The 12,631-nt window shown below is 35.8% G+C and overlaps 1 long non-coding RNA gene across 1 annotated transcript in view; it reads right to left on the bottom strand.

Annotated features, from left to right (window-relative positions):
* The window catches only part of LOC105491480 (uncharacterized), a 101,103-nt gene extending 92,896 nt beyond the window's left edge, over positions 1-8,207 (bottom strand). The window contains exon 1 of the long non-coding RNA XR_011616176.1: positions 7,958-8,207. This is a non-coding gene — a long non-coding RNA (uncharacterized lncRNA). The remainder of the gene's footprint in view (positions 1-7,957) is intronic.
* Between the last annotated feature and the right edge of the window lie 4,424 nt (positions 8,208-12,631).

Here is a 12,631-nt window from a genome sequence, read left to right as displayed (position 1 = left end):
TTCACTGTATTGATCAGATTAAATGGTGTTCATAAAGCCCTTCATCTAAAATCTAGGACATAAAAATAAAAGCCAACACTTAATTAGACTCTGCCACATATCAGACAACATTCTAGTTACTCACCCTGTGTTTCCCTCACAGAAAAAAATTACATGACCCATAAGGATTCCATATTATGGATGATGAAATTTAAAACATATAGGGGTTAAATGTCTTGCCCAAAGTCATTCTAATAGTTAGTACCAGAAGTAGGACTGTAACACACAGTCTTCAGATTCTTATTGTTACCTCCATATGCCTCACTGCCTACCTTAGTGTCAGCTGCAGATATTACTCGTAATTATTAATTCCTAATTGTTTTCAAACATCCCTAGCAACACTTTATTGTAATTAATTATATAGCTAATTATATAAATGGATTCCCTATTAAAACAAACAACTTGTGAACTATGGCTAGATCTTCTGTGTATTTTTTTTCCTAAGGTTTTTAAATGGTCCCATATTTGATAGTCATTGACAAATATTGTGAATAATTGAATACATGTGGTACCTCTAGTAATGAATATATGTGGTACCTCTAGGACATGTACTCTGTAGACTCATGCCACACCGTAATTTGTTCATCCTGGCTCATCTGCAGAAACTGTCCCATGTGTCATGCATTGGGCTATGAGAACATCCCATAGGAGCATTGATTAAATGAATTATATCTGAGTTATGATGCTGTAAGCGCCAGGAAGTACTCTAGACTGGCAAATACATTTCATCCAAGGTAAGAATTGTTACTGTCACCATGTAGCCCAGCAAACTGAGGGTTGCAGAGATTATGTCACTGTCTTCTGTCTAGTAAAGGACACAGTCATAATTTCAAACCAATTATCTGTCTGCTTTCATGTATTTCACATAGAACTGCATGCTGTTAAATTTCAAATCTCAGATGAGGCTTAAACTGAGCTTTGAATCTGAAATAGTCCTAAAAGAGCAATTAAGTCACCTAATTATATCGAATAGAATACCCTTACATGGACTTAAAATTATTTTGCATTGGTTTTATTTTTTTATAGTATATTTTACTGTTTTTGTTATACATGAAAAGGTAATTATACCTTTCCTATAAAACCCAAGGAAAGGTACTATTTTCACGTATTGATAACTTAAACATAGACATTGCATGCACAGATATCCACAGAGAGTACTGAACAAAATGCATAAATAACTCTTCTAGGTAAATTGATATATTTAGATGTCCACACACCAAGACAGAACCTGAAAATTTCATTGTCTCAGGCTGTTTCCTCTTCTTTGCATATTTTCTTTCTTTTCCTGGTTAAATAAGTTGACCTGTTTGCTCAATGTAGACATGGCCACAGTCAACACGTGGAACCATAATTCTTTTAGCCTTTTCTCTGGTTCTTACAATTATTTAACAAGATGCTTTGTAATTAATTCACTTCCTCCCTCCTCCTATATGAACTTTCCTTTCCCTGGCGTTAATATACATTTGCTACTTAGTAAGTGGACTCATAATTCATTCTTACCTCTATCCTCACCTTCAAATAAAGCACCTCTATCCCTAGATAAAAGCACTTCAAATATTATTTTACAAGGACTTTCAACATGTGGCCCAGAGACTTGATTGCCTTAAAGCTTATAGTATCCTAAGAATATTTAAATGGACCCTTTGTCAGCCACCCCTTAGAAGTGAAATATAGCTATGCTTTTCTTTGTGTAGTCGTTGAGAATGGGCATTGTTAGACCTTTTATGTATGTAATTCCAGCTGATGTTCAATAACACTTTGTGAAATACTGATGATTCTACCCAATGTACAGATGAAGGTAAGAGCAGTTTAAGTCACCTACCTAGTACAGCAAGGGCCCCACCCAGATTCCTCTCACATTCATGTTTCCAATATATATTCATAGGACCTTCCTGCAACTCCCCTAGAGTGCCAGGATGTTCATGGTCTCAGAAGTAACTTCAGGCAATGATCAATAGAAGTGAGAAGAAAAACACCTAGCTTCTTGGCCTACCTGGTGGGAAAACTCTGAGGCATGTTCTATACTGTCTCTTAGAGTTTCCCAATGGGACTGAGCCTCAGTTGCCCATAACTGTAAGCTGCTTATTAAAATATCCTTTGTTAACTACTAATCCTTCCCCGTCTCTCTGGCTCACTAGTAAGCACTCCCTCTTACTAAGTAAGAAGGTACTTCCTGGGATCTTTTTTCTCAAATCCTTGTCTTGGGGTCTGCCAGATCACAAAAGACCATTGCTAGAAGGTGGAACTCGGGTGAACAGTTACAAATTTTGGTTCGTCTGTGTACAAAGCCCACACTTGCACCCACACTTCCTACAGTGCCCTAGTTCAAATTTAGTACCCTTGTTCCTGTGATTTTCTTCCTGGTACAGAATTCACACTGGCAATGAATGCTCCCATCTTAGAAAGCTCTGATGAGGAAGTGGCATCTTAGAATTAATGTTTTTGTTGCTGTTAACATTTGAGCTTAGGCCAGATTCTTGTCCTTGGCAGGAGAAGAAAAATCCCCTTCCTTTAAGCACACCTAGAAAGGTCAGTCTTTGAAGATGCAAAAGGGATATTTATCTGGCCTCCAATTTCTTGTGTCCTTAGGTGACCTCTGTGGAGAGTCACTCAGATGTGTGCCAAGAAAGACTTAGCTGCTCCCTGCTGTGCACTGAAGCCCATAACATGGGGAGAAATGGCCCTGCTATTCCATTTAAATAAGCACTGAGCCAGCAGCAATAGCACTTTGCTAATATTGCTATAGGAGTATTCAATGAAAGCTAGTGTTGCTTTTGAACTCCATGAATCCGATGGCAAAATATAGACGTACAAGCATACACAGATAGAAGTAGATATAAAGGGAGATGTGTGTGTGTGTGTGTGTGTGCATGCGCACGTGTATGTGTTTTCTAATAGCTATTCAGAATTGAGAACCTCTTTCAAGTTTTAGATGGTACTTTTTTTTTTTTTTTGAGACGGAGTCTCACTCTGTTGCCCAGGCTGGAGTGCAGTAGCACAATCTCGGCTCGCTGTAACCTCTGCCTCCCAGGTTCAAGTGATTCTCCTGCCTCAGCCTCCTGAGTAGCTGTGATTACAGGCACCTGCCAACATGCCTGGCTAATTTTTTGTATTTTAGTAGTGATGGGGTTTCACTGTGTTTCCCAGGCTGGTCTTGAATTCCTGAGCTCAGGCAATTCGCCCGCCTCGGCCCTCCAAAGTTCTGGGAGTACAGGCATGAGCCACCGCGCCTGGACTAGATTGTACTTTAAAAACATCTTCAGAGCATATTTAAAATGATAACTTGAAGAATAGCAGATGATGAAAATGATTCTGAAGAATATCTGTATCTTAACTGCATATTTCTCAGCATCTGATGTGTGTAGTCCATAGTAGTAAACCCGAAGAAGAAAATGTAGAAGTATTTTTTAATTGAGTTGAAGAAAGAAAAGAAAAATACCAGGTGCATTTGGGTCTCCAGATTGACCATGGGGAAGCTGGTTTCAGTGGAACTGACAGTAAAGAAAGGGTGAGATGTGACATGCAGAGATAAAAGGCTGCATGGGACAAGGTCAGAATCTTGACTTCATCTTTAAGGGGACTTAAGAGGCAGGAATGCATAGGAATGGTGAAAAAGTGTATGTAAAGACCAAAGGTTCAAATTCAAATTCTGGCATTCTCACCTATATACAACTTATGTAGCTTTGATTAAAGTTGCTAACTTCTCTGTGTTAACTTTGCATTAAAAAATAGAGGTAATAATGCCAACCTCACAAGTAAAAGGCCCTAACAAATTGATTCAGAAACACCTCTTTCTTTTCATCCATTTCCTCTGTGGAGAATCAGACTCATTCATTACTCAGGCTATAATTATAATTATTATTAATCTTAATAGTAATATCATTAATAATTTATATTTTATAATACACTTTTATTGAAACTATAGGAAATATCTTTTTCTGTGTTAAAACAATCCAGAATTGATCAGAAAGGCAATATTATTGTAGCTTTTTTGAACATATGTTTAAAGATTTAAAAAATGTTAAAATGTTCTCAACAGATCTTGTCCAATTAATAAACTGCAAAATGGCCTGATAGCCATAGAGCTGATGTATAAAATTTTGAGTTAAAAGTGATTCTAAGTAAAAGAGAATAACACTAAATAAGATATATTTGGACTTCATTATACAATAACTGGTAAATTTAATATGGTTTTACTGTATTTTTACTGCTTTTTGCTTGTTTTTAATCTAAGGAAAATATATATTCATTTAAATAAAAATATTCTGAAAAGAAATAATATTTAACATTTTCATTTTCTTTTAGGATTTTGTGTAAGTTTGTGTGTGTTAACACATGCATATGTTATATACTTGGCTTTACACTTTATAATAAACAGTGTTTCTTAAATTTGAGTAATGAATCATCTCTTTTGCAAAGGGAAAAATATGTTTTTCTCAGACTGCTACAAATATGTCCTTTTGGGGCCTAGAAATATGCTATTTGAGAAACAATACCTTGAGAAAGTTAAAGCCTATCAAGTGAAATAGTTGTCCACTGCACATTACCACTATGAAAGACATGCTTTGCATTTATAACTATTAACTATTTTAGGTAGTAGGTAGTCACAAAATGAACACACACACACACACACACACATCATACAACCCTAAAGCCATTGTAAGTTGAATATTTTCTTCTTTCCATTATTTGAAAAAAATACATATACCATTTTCTCAAAAAAGTCTGTCCTTATTTGAGATTGTTTCTTTGAAATGTAATCCTAAAATTAGAAATAAATCATTTAAAGACCTGTCCATTTGTAAGGCACTTAACATATATTCACATATTTACTTATGGCAGTAATATGTAGTGCTACTTGTTACAATCTTTGATAGTGTATCGGTATGTCTTTCCTTTGGGATGCAAAGCCAGACTGTTGTAATTGCCAGGTGTTCAAAGTGACAACTCAATGTGCGATGCTCATAATAACCATTTTTGTAAAAAACACTAGAAATTAGTAAAATCATGTGAGCTTCTTTTAGACTTCAAAAATCAGTGCCTTTCACAGCTAAAAACCCTGGCCCAGCACTTCCCTCGTCTCACACCCATAACTTCAGGAATTCTAGGGACTCTGGGAAAAATCGTTCTCCAAGAGCTCTTCTTATGCTTATGAATCACATTAAAGAGTTGAGTTCCTTGGGATGACCCCGAGTATCTTTTAGCTGATTCTCTGGCATGAGAATCATGCCAGAGGCTGAGTCAATTAAGGAACTGCTTCAGGTTTACTCATTGAGGTTCCTTAGTCTAAACATTGGCAGTTTAATTGTTGGCATGCAGAACAATTTCTGAAAGAAATTTCTGATAGATATTATTTGTTGTAGCCTTGACTCTGCCACTATTAGATAGGTGAACTTGAGCAAGACACTCAGTCTCACGGAGCCTTGACTTCCAACTTTGGGACATGGATTAATTGAAAGTGATGCCTACCCTATATGCTTTTATAAAAATCAACACACTAGTAGGTCCTTAAAGACGGTGAACAGTTCAAATTCATCTTCGAATTATCAGTGGTAACCTTATGCCTAACATAAAGCTATTACCATTAGAAGTTCTTAGGATTAGTTTCATTGGTAATTAAGTCAATAAACATTTACTGATTACTTACTATCTGGCAGGTAATGTTTCAGCTACTGAAGATATAACTGTGAACAAAATATAAACATGTCATTGCTCTCTTGAAATTTACTTTGTGGTAAATCTTTTTTGGGAGATAGATGGTTAAATAAATTTTAATATACATATATTAGATATACATAAACATATTTATATTTGGGTATAACAGCATATATTTAAAAATCGACAGTTTTATATTGAATAATATTTAATTACAATACATTGTTTATGTACAGAAAGTGCATTGCAATATTCTTTTCACTGAGATAAAAATTTTAGGCAGTTTGAACTTTAAATGTTCACCAAATTGTTTTTTGCTATTATACATACCAACGTATGTGTTGTCTCAATATTTAACTTGCCTTTAAGGTAATTCTCTTTTCTACATATTTTTTTCACTGACATAGAAATTCCATGGAGATATTTTACAGAAAGTGTCCTTGGTCATGGTATTAGTTGTGCTCATGATGGTCAAAGGAAAGTATTTTTAGAAGAAAAATAACCTTGGTGGTCTTGTATTTAATTGGCAATAGCTGGAAAGGACTGTAATATAAATATTGAGATTATATATATGGATATATAGACAATTAAACTACATATTTGTCCCCCCAAAAAGGACAGAAAACATAATGGAAATTTCAGGGGCCAGATTTTGGCTTATAATAAGCTAATCACAAGTAACTTTTTTTAAAAAAATAGATAATAACAACATCATTTTTCCATGTTTGTGTGCATGTGGGTACAGATGCGCCTGTGAAAATGGAATAGACAACATCAGATGCTGTGAGTTCACTGAGAAGGTGTTAAACATGAAACAATCACCTTCTGGATGAGACTGTTATAAACAAGCTTAATAAGTAATTTCAATAACATGACAAGGCAACTGCCCCTGGCTAGACCAGTTTAAAACCTCCAGCCCCATAAAATGGAGTACTTAGGCGGGTATTTGGTGCTATGATGAAAAGTTCATCCACACAGGCAATTCAGCACCTGTTTACTGAACACCCATAATATGCTTGGCACTGAGGCTACAGAGAAGAAGGAGCTTACCCATCCCCATAATGAAAAGATGAACATTCAGAAGACTCCATTAGGCAGGGGCAGGGGCTGCGGTTTAGAAGCCAGAGAGAAATGGATTTGAGTCCCAAACCCCTGATTTAGAAATCATGGGAACTTAATCATTCTTTCTGCTCTCAAATCATCAGGTTTACAGAAATAAAGATTCACAAGCATTCTCATGGCCCATTCTACTGAGCAGATGCATAGACCACTCTGTTTTTCTAAATCTGCATTTCTGATAAAGTTCCAGCCTGAGAGCTGAAATTGCACCATTTAGAGAGAAACATGACATTCTCTATTTCATTAGTCAGAAAACCTGAAATCATTATATATTAGCTAAAAAAATTTTTTTCCAGGCCCTCCGACTCTGCATAATGTATTGCTTTTCACTGCATTAGTCCATCATTCAGAAATAAGTATATCCTAAAACTGACCCAGGCTAAGAAAGGAAATTTTATTTATCATAGGGTTAAAGTTTTGATAAAGACAAGTATTGAACTGGATGTTTCCTGACTATGTGGTAAAACAAACAAATACAAAATTTTAGAATGAGTGCAGTTTGATTGGAAATGACATATAATTTTAGTAGATTGTTTCCACATGCCGTCCAGTACTTAATTATAGAATGATGTAAAAGTCACTTGGCATCTCCCACAATCAAACTCTTTATCTTAAAACGGGAGATATTCACCTTTCTTATCAGATTATTGTAAATGTTAAAATAGATAATGTCACTCAAAAGCACTTTATGAATTATAAAGCATATATAAAAACATATATATATACACACATTTTTTCTTTAGAAGTTAGTATGTATCTAGCACATAATAGACACTCAAATGAGTTTTGAATAAATTAATAAATTTATTCAAGACTGTAATCAAATACTCCATTCAATCCTTACTTCCAACAAGCAATTTTAAGTTTGGAATACAGGCATAAGAATATTTAATTTACTGATTACTTTCTTGTGCCAGAGGAATTAGTCATTTCTATGTCATTAGGCTAGAAATTAAACTTGGAAATAAACCAAGAATGAAGATACTTTAGTAACTGATGAAACATTAAAGTTAACTTTTTAGATAAAACTGAGGTTTTTATAAGTTGGTAACTGAAAGCCATAAAAGAGTAGCATTGGTGTACAAATATTCCCACCACACTTTTTCCACAGATGGAAAAGGACCAGGAAGTTTAGGGGACTTACCTGAATTCTACATGAACAGAGAGAATGTCTTGGATACAAAGTGAGATGATATTACTGGACTAAAGAATGCATCAATTGCAAGGAAAAGATTCCATAGATGTCATCTTCATCTGTGTATCTGTTAAACAGAAGTAGAAATTTTTTGTGTGTAACTGAGAGCACTGTACTTTTGAGATTGTAAAGAATCCACTCTCTATTTCTTTGAAATATTATCCATATGTGTTTCTGGGAAAAAAAAAAAAACTGTTCTAGTCTGGTGAGACGTCTGTAGCAACTGAAATTTTGTTAAATGCCAATTGTGTGCCAAGCATACCGCTAAGCTTTTTGCACACATTATGCTACTTAATTCCCTTTGCAATCCAGTGACGTAAGCATTATTACTGCTATATTATTAAATAAACTAACAAAAATTATAATCTGAAGGTTTAAAAATAACATGTCTAAGATTACATTGTGACAAAATAACAGAACTGAGGAAGTCTACCTTCAGAACTTACAGACCTTTTAAACTTATGGAGGATGCTGTGTTGCCTCCCAGCATGCACTTGTAATCAGCAGCTTATGATTAAGTGAAGAATTTAAATATAGGACTGTGGTGTTGTTGTTGTTGCTGTTGTTGTTGTTGTTGTTAAAGCAAGTTCATGCTGATATAAATTGAGTCAGAGGAGGAATTAGAGAGTGTAAAACATAACTAAAGCATGTTGCCAAGGAAACTCTGTTGGCAAACCAAGTATCATGGAGCTTAGGGACGTAAAGGCATGTGTCTGTAGCCACAATTATTTGCTTGATCATTCTACAGATCAAAGAGGAGATATTAGGTGCTCTAACTCTCTGGAAAGGCTAAATCATGGGTTGAACAGAAATTTTTTCGAAGCTGATTTTAGATGTCCAGGAACTTAACACATTCCCTTGAGAAATTATAAATCATTAATTGAAACTTTCTTCAGAAATTCTAGAGAAGCTACATTGAGGACTTTTCATGTCAAAACTTCTATGAAGCCCCAAGGTAGCCCTTGACTCAAAGTCAGAAAACAAGGTTCTGACCCTATGAGGTTTCTGAACCAAAGTTCAGGAAGGGATGAAAGTGTCTCTTAAAAACTTACTAGGAAAAGGAATGAATGTATACAATGGCCCAGATATCCATGACCTCTGCACCATCATTCACCTGGGAGCAGCCACTGTACTGGAAACATAACATGTAGAACAATCAGAGGAAATTTATTCAGGTCTGACTTTGCTATAGGCAGTGCTTATCCCATCTAGAAATTCTGTGTCCTTGTATGTTGCTGCAGTGACTTTTTGGATACATTTTTTGTTTATTTTATATGTGTATTTGCTTTAAATATCTTTCTCTGGGAATAAATGAAGACTTTGTGTGTGTGTGTGTGTGTGTGTGTGTGTGTGTGTGTGTGTGTGAGAGAGAGAGAGAGAGAGAGAGAGAGAGAGAGAGTCTGATGCTATCTTCTCATATCTGGGAACTTCTAAAAATTTTACCTTCCTGTAATTGTGAGAGCTGTTTCTCTTCTGGCTGTACTAATATCCTCAAACTTCTCATTCAATTACCTAAAACTCTTTTCTTCTTCCAATTATCTCATCTCTCACATCCTTCACTTTAAAATGTCCTTTTCTTTCCATCAGTATTTATACTAAATGCACTCAATTCTTAGCCCCTCTTATGCAATTAGGTGAAGCTTACATTTCAATTATAGTGTTTAAAGCTATTCCAAGAACATGAGCTATTAGCTGCCCCTATTAGCCACTGTCCACAAACACAAAGTTCTGGAATATAAAGTCTGTCCTTGATCCTGTGATCCTGCAATACAACATTAGCAGCCAAAGGATTCTCTTGTTGTATCGGTGTGTTTCAGCTCCTATCTTGTATTCTGTGTCTCTGGTCACTCAGATAGACTGAATTCTCAAGAGATAAGGCAAGAGCTTTAGATCCAGCGTGATTCTTCAAAAGGCCCATTTTCACCAATATTTTAGTGACTGGGTCCATGAAAATTGTCTGTGCTTCATTTCCAGTGTCTTTCTTGGCCATCGTATCTTCAGATTTCCTGTTTAACTGTTTCACATTCATCTCAATGAGTGCTATAAAATCACAAAGCAAAGGAAGAATAGTCTCTTAGTGGCAGCATAAAATTAGAAACAATTGGCAGATAGCACCCAGTTTTAATACCTTTATAGAATGTGTTTCATAGTGCCCACTGAACATTTGCGCATATGAAATCTCAAAGCCCATAGCACATATATCAGCAATAATTTCACGGAAGCAGACTCTGGCTAATATGTGCAGAGTCTTATATTACTTTATCAAACTGTCTTTGTGTAATTAGTCTGTCTGCAAAGCCTGGCATATAAATTAAGCATCTAATTTATCTTGACTGGCCTCCGGATTGCTTGATCAGTCTATTCTGCCTCTGTGGCTCTTTAGTGAATGCCAAGTAAAGTGAAGGACCCTCTGGCAATAGGGAGTGAGAAGAAGCAGAAACTCCCTTCGAGGTCAGAGGCAATTTTACATTTACTCGTCACTGACACACGGGCAGAGAGCGTGGCATTCCTTCCGATGACAGCAATCTTCATTGGGTGGGGAGTTGGGGGGTCATAATTGATGTCCCTGGTGGCAGGTTACTTTGTATCATGGATGGTGAATAATAAATAAGTACAATGCAAGCTGTAAAGTCAGGTTTACCAAATGAAATCAAATTAAAAGTAAATTATACTTTCCTCCTCATTCAACACCATTTCTCATAAGCCACTTATCAATACAACTGCAATCTGTACAACTGTAAGAGACAAGTTACACAGCCATTCAATCCTGATAAAAACAAAATAACTCCTGCAGCCATAATCATTCCTCAAGAGCATTTAATTTGTGGGCTTTTGCATTATTGCTATCAAAACAAAATCTTGCAGCTTTATTGGAATACATAAATCTCTTTGATTTAAGGACACTTTATCTCTCTTTTTCTCAGATGAATTTGAAATGGCACAGAGCTAAATTTTTATGGAGTGATTTCTGGGGGGAAAGGCTGACATAATTTTCAGCACGGGACATTGTGTTCTGCTGACAACTCAGAAAGTTTGAGGGAAATGTTTAGCTCACTAGATAGTTTTTCTCAGAGTATATTCTCTCTTCTCTGCAGTTGTGGATGCTTTCCCCAGTAGGGTCGTGTGTAGGCACATCCATTACGAATTTGTGATCTCTCTCCTGACTTTGTAATTGGGTACACAAGAGGGTAACAAGAGGCCTGGATGCATGAAATAAGACTATCTGGGCCTTCATCTTGTGACTTTCTACCAATGAGGATTTTTTCTGCTTTTAGAAACTTGCCATGATTGTCTATGGCAACCATGTTTTACAGTGAATTTACCAGACCTCTGTTTTTGCCCCAACTCTCCAAAGACTGTATGACTTAGTGACACATCTGAGACTCCATGGACCTTCCAGATAGTGGGGGCTGACCAGACACTAAAAATCAACTGTGTCATTACCTGATTTATATTAACATAGCAATTCCACATGCTTTATTTGAACAAAAAAAAAACCACTCTTTTTTAAAAATAAAAAACAAAATATATATATAGTGACTTTAAATATTCCCTGGTTACAGATCTACTTGGAGGATATTTCAGACTATAGAACCAAGAAGATTTTTCAAATGGAAGCATGCTCATGTCTATGTTGTTTGATATTCAAATAATAAACACTTCTCTTTCTAGCATAAGATTATATAGAAGTGCACTATATGGGGAGGGTAAGAGAGGTAAGGGTTTGGACCTGTGTAGATGTGAGCTCCAGTCTGAGGAAGTAAATGCTATGGCTATGTAAAGGTGGTTGATTCTTTTCCAAGGCAAATGCCTCAACAAAGAGTGGCTGTTAATGATTTATTGAAAAACAAAAATGCCAAATTTATCTTCATGGTATTTTGAGTCATTAAAGACTCGACTACAAGGTCCATTTTAGGACTCTAAATGCAATAACCAACTGTGAAGACTGAGGCCCATGAAAGAAAAATGACCTTCCTAAAGTCATACATTAAGTTTGTTTTAAAGGGATTGCTAAAGCATTGGACTCTTAAATCTCAATATTGGGACTCTATCATCTCATCTGTTTGTTTATTTATCTGTATGTCAGGCACTGTGTTACTACTTGGGATTCAAGCAAGATTAATGAAAACAGATATTTCTGCTCTAATGGCCTCTGGTCAATTGTGGAGCCCAACATTAATCAAATAATCACTCAAATAAAGAATGTAAATTTTACATAATGACAATGAGAATATGTGTAAAGAGAGAAAGCCAAGAACAGAATAATTTATCTCTGCAAGCAGATGGAAGGGAAATAATCAGAGTGCATGTTAATGAAACAGGTTGTTTTCTGTCATGGGCTTTCTTGTAAACATTATTTAAGATGCATCTCAGGGATTAGCCCTTCCCACTTAGCCTTCTCTGACTTTCCTAAGGTGATTTTACAAAAACAGTCTCAGTTGTTCTATTTGCATATCTCCTCCACTACCATTTTGAATTGAATGATCTGCCTTTCACATTAAATCAAGCATTTATGAATGGGAAAGTATCTTGTCTTGCCTATTGTTAGATTTTTACACGGTATGTGAACATATTTTTATTTTCAGGCAGGAAGAAAAAAAAGAACAAATAAGAATAGGATAG

The sequence above is a fragment of the Macaca nemestrina genome, chromosome 18, assembly GCF_043159975.1.
Source record: "Macaca nemestrina isolate mMacNem1 chromosome 18, mMacNem.hap1, whole genome shotgun sequence".
NCBI lineage: Eukaryota > Metazoa > Chordata > Mammalia > Primates > Cercopithecidae > Macaca > Macaca nemestrina.
Note: the sequence above shows the minus strand (reverse complement) of the source record. Positions and strands in the feature narration are given on the sequence as shown.